We start from the raw sequence: 13,951 nt of genomic DNA, 5'->3' as shown, positions 1-13,951 counted from the left end.
ATATCAGCAGTCTACATTTGTAAAAGATGAGAACTGCTATTAAATCTTTTAGAATGGTAACGATGCAAAGTTATAAAGGTTCAAAAAAGTTCTTATGTTACCTTTTAAACTACTGTTTCTATAACAAATCTGACTATTTGTAAACTGACTGAATGAAGTATGTTATATGAGCTCTCAGGAGTTTCACTGTCAGTATTAAACAAAATGACTGTATTACCTTTTCTGGCTCACTTTAAAATTTCATAAGAGCAACTAAACTTAGTGAGACATCTGGCTCATATCTTTGTGCTAGATTGACCATAATATTACCATTGTGGTCTTTTACTGTAGATAAAATGTATGACTCATACCCGAAGACCAACAACAGCTCGGCTGTCTACATCTTCTTTGAAGGTCTATTTGCTTTGCCGACTACCATGTACATAAACATAATACAATGCACATGTACATCAGGTAAATTCAACCTTACAAATAAGCCAGGTTAAAGTTAACTCATGTGCTAAATATTTACTATAAGAAGAAGACTGAAGGCTGAGCAACAACATTGCTTTACACAAGATTTGCACCCAGGGCATTTGGCGTAGCTATCTGACATGCTACTACATGTACCAAACGGTTGCATTCAGGATTCTATAATTATTGTGCTTATAGTTATTCTTTATAGTTTATTATCACGCCTGATGACCCCTCACGCCACTCGAGTCTTCTAGGGCACTAGTAGCTAGTAAAGAGAAGAGGTCATCTCAAGTAAAAAATATATCATAATACATCGTGAGACAATCAATAATGTATTGTAATGATAAACTTTTGGTGTATGATGGTGTTGAACATGTGCAATTCAAATTCTTTTAGAGGTGTATGATGGTGTTGAACATGTGCAATTCAAATTCTTTTAGAGGTGTATGATGGTGTTGAACATGTGCAATTTAAATTCGTTTAGAGGTGTATGATGGTGTTGAACATGTGCAATTCAAATTCTTTTATAGGTGTATGATGGTGTTGAACATGTGTAATTCAAATTCTTTTAGAGGTGTATGATGGTGTTGAACATGTGCAATTCAAATTCTTTTAGAGGTGTATGATGGTGTTGAACATGTGCAATTCAAATTCTTTTAGAGGTGTATGGTGGTGTTGAACATGTGCAATTCAAATTCTTTTAGAGGTGTATGATGGTGTTGAACATGTGCAATTCAAATTCTTTTAGAGGTGTATGATGGTGTTGAACATGTGCAACTGAAATTCTTTTAGAGGTGTATGATTATAGTCTCAATAGATTATTCTATTTGCGAGTTAAAACATTCTGTACAATACATGCCAGTGCTCGGGAGAAAGTGGATTAGAGAGTTAGTGTCATCTTCAAAGTCATATAATTGAAACATATTTTTCGTAAACCAAAGATAGTACGTGCACAAAATGGTCTCACTTATAATTTCATAACTCGGATTTCTTATATGCAGCAGACTTGTGGCACAGGCTTTAAACCTGCCTCTCTTGTCCCCGACAACCGTTGCTCCAGACATATCGTAGGCAGTTTAGATTATTCATTTGTTCACATTAGCCAAAAGGTTGCAGTGAATAATCTATTAGCTATGAATAGCATAATATGCTATTAATATGCATATGATATATTAGATGCGCTAGTTCAATTCCTAGTTTATGGTTATTTTTGCCGGGCGATTATACCTGGATCTAGATCTAATATTCTAGATCAAACTTAGATGTACTCTCAAATACAATTGTAAAATATTATTCAGTCATTAATATTGATAGGAAGTACAACTACTAAAATGTAATTTGGATAATGAAGTTTTAATTTACATTAGTTTCATCATATCATACTCTGAAAAAAGCATTCATTAGTTGATGTCGTGGCATGCATGGGCCACTCTCTGTCATGAAACCTTCTTGCTAAAATGGTAATCAATTGCAAGATAGTAAAATATGTATTTTTCAAATGTAAACTAATCTAACTAGCATCTAAAGTAAATAGTACATAAGAGATCTTGGATATTTTTAGATGTTTTTTAACAACATTTGACTGCTCTTGGCCCACAAGAGTGTAAAACAAATTGAATTATCTCTCTTCAATTTTGTACACAGATACTGTTATCTACACATTTCATACGCAGCACCTGGACAGTATATTTTGTAATTGAACAATAAGTCCTTCAAAAGTTAGCAATGTTGCAAACCCACTTACCAGAGGAACATGTGATGAATCGTGTGAGAGGTTATTGATGTTATCAATAAATTCTTTGTCAAACACTGAGAGTATAAGCCATTGATTATAAGATATAATTGATATAAGATTGAAACTGTGGTATGATGATTCATTCATTTTATCGCATTCACTGGTCTCCGCCGTTGTTATTCTTCTTTCCTATTTATCCGCTTTGAATAGCTACAGCACGGATGTTTTGTATCTTTGTATAATAAAGTAACAAAGCGAACAAATTAATCCATGAAACTCTTTTTGGTAGTCGGTTGCAAAACCTGATCTATTGTACAGTTTATTAGCGCTAACATAATGCGTTAATTTTATTCAATGCCCGGTGTCATTCACAATTACAGCAAATATTTGTCAAAATGTTTAAGTAAAACTAGAATACTAGCCATTGTTTTATGTTAAATTACCAAAGTGTCATGTGGTTAGCGTGTTGAATTCTACTTCACTAGCAGTCATATTAATAAAGGTTTTTAAAGATCTTCAGCCGTATTGAGGCGAACAAATTATGTACTATTTGTAGCTTGCAACTGCTAAATTAAAGGTATCTGGTATCCAGCATATTTAAACGGTTAACACGATACAGTTTAGCATATGAGCAAGCTAGGATGATGGCTGGCTAACCTGTTTAGCAATGGCACCCTTACTGGGTCTTTTTTCTTAACGTTGAACGTGCAGAAGTTTAGTTGATTTGTCGGAACGTATCGGTATTTTTCAATCACTTGCAAATGTTTTGGATGTTTGATAAGATCTGGCTGCAAGAATGTTTTAAGAATGAACCTGAAAAAAACTCGATTGTGATTAAAATGCTCAGATCAAGCAGAGGCTCAATTATGACATCTGTAGTTACAAAGAGACTGACAGAAAGGATATTCGTAACGCTGCAACGTGAAAGCAATAGCCTAAATCAGCTATAGCAACGGTGGCAACTAGCAATGTCATTTTGAAAGTTGTTTTTTTCTGAGAATTTTGCTTGCAATCAAGTTTGGTCGATTTTAATCTTGAAACATCCTGGCAGTCAGATTACCGCAAGCATCAAAAGACGATCGTAAATGATAGAAAATGTCAATATGCTCTACTAGAATTTACTTAAATGTTATGCAAGTTCATCTTTAAAGCCAAAGTTAAAGCTAAGGTGTGTAAAATTTATATTCTGACTTAATATCAACTGATGCATAACATGAGACAGTGTTCAATGTAAACATAATTTTTTTAAAATCAAATATCATTTCACAAGTACGTGTAATATTTAACAATGTATTGTTAAAAAAATTGCAACCAAAGGGTGACATTCAACTTTGTAAAAGAGTAGGATTTGTACCAATAAATATATATGTGTCATCAGTCAAATACGAGATACAAAAGTGGACAGAATAATATGTGTATATCAAAATCAGTTTGCCTAGGCATATATACTGAGGCGACAAGTAAGGATTCTTGGCATTAACATAATGGTACCTTAGGGCTTACATATTATGCTGTCATAGCCTTTCTTAGCCACATCGGGTGTACATCTTGAACCCAGAGTTAGTATTTTTAGTTTTAGTATAAACTACGTGTATGAAAATACAGTTTAAGTAAATTAATATATAAGAAAACCACAGTTATGCAGCTCAGACATGGGAATGGTTGAAAGTTAGTGTGTTGCAATATCAGCTCAGATTATCTAATTTGGTGATCAATGGTCATGAAGATATACTTAGCTCACACTAATGTTACGTGGGATAGTAAAAATCTACCTTATCATTGTGCATGCATTACCTAGAGGCATACAAAGTAGGCATTAATTAGTTCTCATCATAAAATAAAATTACTATTTTATTTTTGACTACCGATCTAGAAAAGGCAAAATAAGTGAAGCAAATGATTCGGTGTTTATGGTTTCCTATATTGTTTTCAGGTTGGTACAATAAAAAGATTTTCCATAGACTCTGAGTAGCTCAAGATGTGTGCTGTAGAAACTGTATTGGCTGAATTTGCTGTGCCAGAGATTTTACCTTTCAGTTTAATTTAACAATATGTCAAATATGTAAGAATACAGCAACATTATCTTGTGAGAACCTCACTCTACAGTATTTAGACTAGTTTGATGTAATTGGTGTGAAACTATTTAGAGTTTTATAGCGCAAAGCCACAAGTTTCGACATTGCTGACATACGTGTATGTTGCATCCCTTATGTGGCATATTCCAATTAATGAGCATTAGTTTAGCAATTAATTTAGTAGCTAAAGTAACAATTCACAATTGCAGCATACGCTCTGGCCACAATGCCTGTAATCAGTTTAATGTGAAAGTCTAGTAAGAAACACAAAGATTTAATTTATCAAAAAATGTATTTCAAACGCTTGCTAAAATCTAGATTAACAATAGCCATGGCTTAGTACGGTAAAAGGTAAAAGCCACAATTACATTCTGTATCAGAGCTTTGCAAAAAATCTTTCACACAAGTAATACTGTGATGCTAGGAAAAACATGCTATAGCTCTCCTTTTTTATCTCTCTCATCATTCTGCTGATCACCATGCACCAGCTCAACTTCATTTGTCTTTCTGAGTTGAAGCTGGTCTATAAGCAAAAGCTCCTCTGTTCCATCACTTTCATCGTCAAGATCTTAGATCTCTCAAGGTGACTTTACTGAAGATCGGCTGCTTGTGGATGAAGATGATGAAGTACGTCGAAGCTTGTTCTGTTCTTCAGAAACCGATCGAATGACCCTTCCTTGGTAGACCCACACCTGAGTGACACTTGTCAAGTCGTTCTGGCTGTTTGGGTAAAGAAACATCTTCTTGCATTTGCTGAGGTCAACTTTTATTTGGTTGTCTCGAACTGATGTTTTCTTAACCCAAGGCATACTGCAAATTATCATATGGTCATATTAAAATATGATTTTGTCAAAATGACAACTATTATACTAAATGTTTCAAATACATGTATATTAGTTAACAGTTTGATATTGTACTTTAAAGGTTCTCTCACCTTGTTTATTAAAGTGTGTTTAATGAGAATCAATTTAAATAAAGCACACAAGACTAACTTTTCTTATCAAGATTATAGTGGCACAATGGTGGCTAACTGAAGAGATCAGGAGAAACGCTTGTAGATATAGCACGACTGGTCTCGGTTCATTGAAGATGAGTCACTGTTGCGCATTAGAAAAACATCAAATGAGTGCATTAATGTGGGTTGAAACACTTTACATTAATCCTGAAGTTTTCTCACAGTCCATTACACAGCTCAGTAATAATCACAGCTTGGTTAGTTATACAAAAACAGTTGCCTAAAGCGCCGTCACATGTACATTAGCATAACAATGATTTCCAAAGTTATAAGCAAACACTTGCAAGGTCGTCACGGAAACCCTATATATAACAAAAGAATGGAATGCATCTTGTGATCTCATTGTCATGAGCAATGCAGTGCATAAATGAAACTATATCACCAACTATTTTGCATTCATCACTTGTAAAACCTGTATACCTGTATATATCACATGTGTATACATGAGTGTTTAAAGTTCCTATCTTATTTGCACTGCAAATATATTTTAAAAATTTTACAGTAAATCTGATGAAATATTTTTTAAAGTTATTACTTTTTGTGTTCAATTTTACTTAATAGTTAGAACATTTATTATATGCTGCCTAAAAGGTTAGTGCCATTTAACAAATACTCTAGTGCTACTTAAAAATACTCTACTGCTACTTAACATATACTATAGTGCCACTTAACATAGACTCTAGTGCTACTTAACAATTACTCTACTGCTACTTAACAAATACTCTAGTGCTACGTAACAAAGACTCTAATGCTACTTAATAAAGACTGTAGTGCTACTTAAAAAAGACTCTGGTGGTACATAAAAAAGAATTTAGTTCTACTTAAAGAATACTTTAGTGCCCATACTTGACAAAACTTTGACTTGTAACAATTTATTTCAAGAAACCTGAAAACCCTTTTTTATACTCATAAATTGCTAAACACTTGCACATTTAGGTAACCTTAAGCATTGGGCACATGGCATCTATAAAAACAAGAGAAAGCTAATTTAAACTAGAAATTCTCCTGTCATACAGCCCACAACCAAAGTGATAATAGAAAAAGAAAGTTACTGCCGGCTGAGAAATGTAACATTAGCAGCGAAAATGGCACTGCAGTGCAAAAGGAAAACTTCAATGGTAGCTGTAATGTACTGGGTGTTATTATATACAACAAACAGAAATAATCTAAGGAAAAGATTATATGTTTATATCTCTCCCCTGCAATAGGAGAAATGCAATGTTAGGAGTAAAATGGCAAGCTGCTGTGTAATATACACAGGCTAGGGGAGGGGCTGTATATCATCGGTCATAGCAATCAATATCAAGAAGTTGTGATATTTATCTAGATTTCTGTAATTACATCTAAAAAATTATGCTAAATCTAAAAATCTAAACAGATTTTAGCTGGTCGTCATAGAAATAGATGTATATCTATAAGAAAATGTAGGCTTATTATTTAATTTTGCAGATATTAAAAACGGCTTGGCAGTACCGCGATATTGGGCACAGCCGCTGTATCATCTACAAAATCTTTAGAAAAATAATAAAAGTAACATATTGCACACCTTGGTCACTATATACTTTGATTTTGTAAATTCGAATGAGTATTATTATAACTATATATCTTATAATAATCCTATAAAACCGAATGATTATTCTTATAATTAAATATTGTTAGAATCGTTAGAAAAATATCATCGTCATTTCCTTTACTTTCACTGCTTTGGACATCAGTTTGAATACCAAAAGTACTCATTATAATTGTCCAAAATTTCAGAGTCTGGTAGAATCGGCAAAAAAGAACGATAACTTTTCAGTACTTCTACATTAATTACAGAAACCTTTGGCAATTGGACAATGCCATAGACTGATGAAATGTGCAATGCGCACGACCTAATGGTTCTACTTTGTGTCGCACCGGCTTATCGACGTTTCGTTGGCCGGTCTTAATTTTGATTAAAAAAAGCTTGTCAAGATTTTATCGCGATTTTAGTCCAAATTAATCTGTCTATTTATGTATAATCCGATCAGATGGGTTAGTTTTATGATATTGCAGAAACTTTTCAAAGACTTGGTAACATATTTAAATATTTTTAGATGTGTTTTGTATCGTTATTATACTTAAACGACTCTACACAGCAATGGTTAAATTTGTTGATGGGATGGCTGTACAAGAGTTTGGTAATGGCCGTTGATGGATAATCTTTCGGGAGTTGCGTGCGCATATGCATTTATCATAAAGCTTCCAAATGTTTGCTTCGCTCGTGTTTGGTCGTGGGAATAGGAATTTACTTGTGAGTTTCGCAATAACTGTTAGTATATTTTACTGATATGGATGTTTTAGCTCTACACTTGCATTATCGCAAAATAATTCTCTCAACACTCTTATTATTCATTAAGAAAATCTAGTGAAGAGCAGAAAACATTTTTCTCAGGAAACTAGCACTTAATTTGAACACTAAGGGTTTACACTAGCTTTTAATATGAAGTAGAAAATGTTTTAACTGACTAAGATAGTTCCATACCAGTAGTTTCTAGTTTTTTTCTGACAGCTTTAGACCAAGTCGGATTAGCCATCAGTGGTAAAAATTGACAATAACAAAATATTGTTATTTTTCATGAATCATCTAAATAGCCATTAGTAGCCTTAATTTTGATTTAGTCAAGTTATGTTGGTGAAGCTATTTCTAAACTTACTGTATCATATAACAGTTTAGATAAATAACTCGTAAACGGGTGAGGACATGTGATAATTCCTGAAAAAACATGTTACTTTAATTGCAATATCGTCCACTCACTATAGTTTATTTTGCATATATGCAATAATATATATATTATTTAATAAGGCTAAATAAACAAAGAGTGTGTATACAAATGCCTTTGTTGTTAACAGTATTAAAGATTTGGTCTCAAGGTTGCCATTAGTAAACAACAAGCGTTTGCCGGCTTGTACTTAAATTTGACACACTGTGCCATCTTTAAGCTGCTAGTCTATTTTTGACTTGGCTTTATCCCTGTGTATTACCATTGCAGCAGTTTTCGTTTTCACTCCCACAGATTTTGTCTAGCAATTTTAGTGTTCTTCACGTAGCTCATTAAAACGAATAGGTTAAATTGATTGCCCTATTATCCGGTGGTGAAACGTCAAAGACGCTGCTTTGAAAGCCGAGCTGAGGTTTAAGAACTCCAGCTATTTTTTATGGCCTGATAAGCAGACTGTGGCTTGTACATAGAAGGTTGTGGAAGCTGGTAGCTAGTGATCCATTCACTTTGCCTCTTTAACTGCTGAGATAATATCTTTAAGGATCTTTGGGTTGCTTTTGATCCAGTTCTGTTTTGAGAAAAATTAAGTAGCTTAGTTTCCAGCTATTTTTAAATAATAAATACCTTTTTAAATATGCCATAAACTGTTGACAGTTGCGCATATTCTGCAATGCTTGTAGATAGTTATCGGATAACAAAATTGAATGAGTCAGTCAGACATGCATGCGGTTGCTCAGGAGATATTTGCCGCAAACCTATATTAATCTTTTCCAGGCAACCAAATAGTAACATTACGTAGTTGCATTACCTAAGCAACAATCTATTTAAGGCTAAGCATCTCTCAGCGCAAGACTGTAGGCAGAACACTACTGAGTTGCGTCAGCTCTAAACAAGAATGCTTATTATTGACCAGACAAGCTATGTCTATAATTAGCTAAGGTTGTAACTAATAATGCGTCAACTAACAATGTTTCAACTGTTTTTTTATTATATCCTAAACAGTAGGTACGCTCTGTTGGAATAATGTCATTGTTTGCAGCAACTGTCTGCTCAAACATGATCTGTAGGGGTCAGGTGGCGAATGTTTAAAAAGACTAATTTTAAAGGGTGATTTTTGCTAACTATTGACCTTAATAAAGGTTTACAAGTTTGTTGTCCATAAACCATTATATCCTTTTGACACCAGTATCACTCTGTAAGTTGCATTGATGAGTGCAAATTAAGCCTCAAAAGTTTATAGTTGCTTTTGACAATTAGTTTATGTTATGAAAAGCTTTTCTAACATAATTTTTTGAATTCTACAATACTTAACAAACTTTTGGGGCTTTTTGGCTTTTGTTAGTACTTCTGATGCACTAGTTTTATACCATGACAACTTCCTTAGAGTGACTACAACCCTGACAGCCTAAACTGCTATGAGTGAGCATCAGATGTGTCAATGAAACGGAGAATAATTATCTGTACAATTATTCAACAGTGCTAGAAGGTAGTGGATTTGCACAGGTGTTGGCATGTCTGTCTAGTAGGCCCAATGTTATGAGTTCTAATCCTGTATGGAGTACTTTTTCTAACCTTCTACCACGGCATTGGGCAGACGGACAAACATGGAAAGACACAACTCTCATTACTGTAAAGAAGTTTACTCAGAGGTTCTGGAGGCATTGTTATAGGCATTGCATAGGTTCTTTTGCATTGCAAAAGCCGTGATCTTTTATTAAAGAATCAGCTTTTTATAATGGTAATTGCCGGCTTTGTCATAAATATTTGTTATCAAAGTTTAATACTTACATGTAGATGTAAGCAGTTGCTAGAAGCTCTATAGCCGACATCTTCTTTATCACTGTTGAAGTTGGTTAAAATGTCTCAAAGTTCATCTAATGCGTTGAGAATATGTTTACAGCTATTATTAGGAATAAAAATTGTTTTTTTATAAAATTTGTTAAAAACGTTGTATTAGCTCATGTTGTATGTTTGTATTCAATGCCTTGATACACTAGTTGTGTGAAAGAATGTAAATGAAGTTGATGTATCACTGAAAAAAAATATGTTGACTTGCACAACACGAATTTTTAAATTTTTCATTGAAATATATTAGAAATCTGCTCAGAAAAAGTAGCGGTTACATTCAAGATCAATTTCTACAAGTCCCAATCTTTTGTTTTTTCCTCATTACAAAATATGCTCAAAATAAAGGGAGCTGTTAACAGTATGCATTAAGCAGAATGGTCAACTTATGATTTACATCAAATAGTTTATAGCACCGCCACAAACCTTTGTCACTCATCAAGTTTTCTTTCGATGCCGCCAGGCAGAGTGGAAAAATTAGATGTAATCAATGAAGAATCGGTTAGTTGTAGAAAAGCAGTTATGGCAAAACCTTTGGCACAATTTTAATTTCCATTATGGTTAGAATCAGAAAGTGGGACATCTTGAAGCAACATTAGTGCTTTAATAGGGTGACATATACTAGAACAAAAAAATCATAAAAGCTTGCAGTTTGCTATTACCGGATGTGTATGCTGAAACTGGATTAGAAAAAAACCGTATTTAACCATTAATACAGAGGCACCCGGCAATGATGTCACAGTTCTATAAATTACTCACTACAGCCAAATTTGAACGCATTACTTTACTTTTTTAAATATACATCTAGATATTAATAGCCGTGAAGATTAGGAGTTTCATACTAAACGTTTAAGCTGTTGAAATATAGAGATAACACTCGTTTACTAAATAAATCCCTAGAGAACCTCAAAGACTTATTTGTGAACTCTTGTGAAAAAAAATTTAGCAAGTAAATCTAATCAATTGTTTTTTCATAACAGGTCGAGTATGAGAATCATATTCGACCTGTTACGACATAAAAACTAAAAGAAAAATTAAATGAAACGAAAACTAAAAGAAATGAAAAGTTAACATTAGTTATTCTATTGCCGCTATGCAAAAGATCATTCAGATCGATTTTTCTGATTGTCTAGCCTAAAGATTTATGCAACGTCTAAAATTCACGAATTAGCATAATGCACCACACTTTTGAAGTCTTATAAGAATAATATGTTAGAACAAAAGAATGAGAAAAATTATGCTCCGCTAGCAAGATCAAGACTACTGTTCAGGGGGCTTATTATTTTTAAGCACTTGGAGTATGATCGTATATATGAGGACAACTGACAGCCGAGTATGGCATATGTTGAGGTGCCAGGATACTTACCTATTCATCAATCTGTGAATTGATGAGAACAGGACCCCACATTCACTACAGTTAAAAAGTTCATACTGATCTGCAAACTATGCGCTTAATTCTGGTATGAAACAGGAATTCTGTGCACTTGAATAAAAAATATCTTCTAGCGAACTGAGAACATTTGAGAGCACTGAAGGGCAATATGCCACAGTTTTTTGCCTTCCTTGTTCTACCCTTGTTCTAGTGATAAGGCTATTTTAGTTGTATACTTTCAGTTCAGATAATTCTAAAGTGTTTGCAAACAAACTACCAATCGCTGATAACCACTGGTTAATTAGCGAATCAGCTAGCCAAGTGTTTGCCAATATTTAAGCAACTTCTGTCACTCATCTCATTAAGCTGTATATTTTTTCATGTATCTGGAATAGAATTAACATTAAGTGTTTCTCAGCATTTATTTGTTTAATAATACATATCTTACATAATTTCACTCACATATGAGCCTATAAAACCAATAAGAAATAATAGTATAGCTTTCTGAGTTGTGCTTTCCTGTTAAAGGTCACTCTAAATTCATTCATGGCCATCACATAATATCTTTTCAAAAAGTTTAAAGCTCTTGTTTCTTTAAACCATTTGTTCTGTATCTGAAAAGTTGCTGATTTTCAAATTCAAAATCACAACTTTGAGTATTGTAACAAAAATAACTAATGCTGTTTCTAGTTATTTAGCTTCACAGTGAACAGTTCCTTTACAAGAGCCAGAGTGTCAGAGTGAATCAAGTTTCTCTTTTTTGATCGTGTTTTCTCAGTCGGTCTGCATTCAAGACTTCTTTTCACACTTTGTGTCAGGAGTAGCTCGGAGCAAAATTTCCTCATTTCCAAAAGAATCTTTCAAAGCTCTCAAATTCTTCAAGGTGACTTTACTGAAGATCGGCTGCTAGTAGATGAGGATGATGAGGTACGTCGAAGCTTGTTCTGTTCTTCAGAGACTGATCGGATGACCCTTCCTTGGTAGACCCACACCTGAGTGACACTCGTCAAGTTGTTTTGGCTGTTTGGGTAGAGAAACATCTTCTTGCATTTGCTGAGGTCAACCTTCACTTGGTTGTCTCGAACTGATGTCTTTTTTACCCAAGGCATTCTATAACAAAAATCATACTATAAAGAATTTTGACTAGAGTTCATTGATATGTTGAAAACCCATAAATTCCAGAATCGATAAGTCTATCAGTACAACAATAGGTATAATAAAATACTTTTTTAAACAATCCAGTTTAACATGAAGTTGTTTAAAGTTATTTTATCCAATAACTTACTTTTTATTGTGTAAATGTGAGTTGTTGAAGGCAATAGTTCTCGCAAGGTTAGCTTGTTTTTGTCACTGACTGCTGCTAGAGTAGCTGTCTTGCAATGAAGAGAACAGACCTAACACGTGCATATATAGCAAAGCTAGTCTCGCTTCAATAAAGCTGACTCATGATAGGATGTCATGGAAAGTTCAGACAAGCGCACAACTAAAGAGTAATCGTTATACTGTAGATGGAGACACGCATCATTAGGTTTTGAGTTTGCTCAGAGATGTGCAACCCGATCTACCGTAGTAGCAATATAGGTGCTATGCAACAATGGGTAACGTTTCTGTACTTACCTTTTATCTTTGCAAATGCTGTATCCAAAAATATCATTTTATCTTTTTGGTCCGGAAGCCTGCTAAACTTTGTGTTTACGCCGATATACTACTGTATATTGATATTGAATAGCTGCTTTCTGCTAATTTAATAACTACAGCTTAAGCTAACAGTAAGTTCTAGTATGTAGTGTATTCTAATACATATAGTACTCTTCTCAATTGCATAAAAAGTTGCTTTTCTATTAGGCTTTCTGATTAAGTTTTATATAGCTGAGTTGTTGCAATTTGTGTGGCTAAATACTGGTTCACACTGTACTGCCATACTTCAGTATTGACATCGCAATACAGTGGTGATCGCCGATGATAACAATGTTCACACTATCACAAACCTATTTCTGTTTGCATCAGTAAATACTCTGTGACATAGTGCTCTCATTTTTCTTTTAAATTTTTTGTAAAGAAACCTCTTTGTTTCGCATGCGCGATTCAAATACTAGTCTTGCAGCAACTATTATAAGCAATTTACCACGCCAACATGGTAATTGCAAATTAATGTTGCCAAATGGTTTACATTGTCAGGCTGTCGTCAACACTCAGTAAAATAACAACAAAGTTTGACAGCTGCAAACTCTCTGTTTCGTAGATGCTAACAGTTCCTTGTACACATAGTTGGCAACGAATGCCAGAAGGCCAATGCTGACTTATGAAGGTATAATGTGGAACAGCCTTCATGAAGTAACTAGCAGGCTTCTTTACATAGCCCCTTACATCAATTGTGCATATTTGCTAAAAAGAAATGATTGATTTCAACACCCACAGCTTTTAAGAAGTTTGTCACATGATTGGAGATGCTTCCATTGTTTACTAAAAGGCATTATTAACAACAGGCATCATTAAGCTATCGGAGTGCATGTTTTGTGAATGCAGGTAGGATGCCAAGAAAGCCTCATTGTGATTTGTTCAATAGTTAATAATATCATTCTAAACATATATTTGTTATATCATTATGCAAACCAGTAAAGCGAAAGCAAGCAGTATTAAACAATCACAGTAACAAATGTACAATCATTCTTGTTAATTTTAGCTTAAATTGTTATAAAATTTGAAATT

General features: G+C 33.9%; 2 long non-coding RNA genes across 2 annotated transcripts; both read right to left on the bottom strand.

Moving 5' to 3' along the window:
- Positions 1 to 3,538: 3,538 nt before the first annotated feature.
- On the bottom strand, positions 3,539 to 5,302 carry LOC137399891 (uncharacterized). Its single transcript, XR_010979189.1, has 2 exons — positions 5,201 to 5,302; positions 3,539 to 5,076 (listed from the first exon to the last, which is right to left on the bottom strand). It is a non-coding gene; the product is annotated as an uncharacterized lncRNA (long non-coding RNA).
- A 6,347-nt stretch (positions 5,303 to 11,649) lies between these two features.
- Positions 11,650 to 12,666, bottom strand: LOC137400042 (uncharacterized). The gene is made up of 2 exons (XR_010979206.1): positions 12,528 to 12,666; positions 11,650 to 12,352 (listed from the first exon to the last, which is right to left on the bottom strand). It is a non-coding gene; the product is annotated as an uncharacterized lncRNA (long non-coding RNA).
- Between the last annotated feature and the right edge of the window lie 1,285 nt (positions 12,667 to 13,951).

Source organism: Watersipora subatra, chromosome 7 (genome assembly GCF_963576615.1).
Source record: "Watersipora subatra chromosome 7, tzWatSuba1.1, whole genome shotgun sequence".
Taxonomy (NCBI): domain Eukaryota; kingdom Metazoa; phylum Bryozoa; class Gymnolaemata; order Cheilostomatida; family Watersiporidae; genus Watersipora; species Watersipora subatra.
This window is presented reverse-complemented; position numbering and strand designations above follow the sequence as displayed.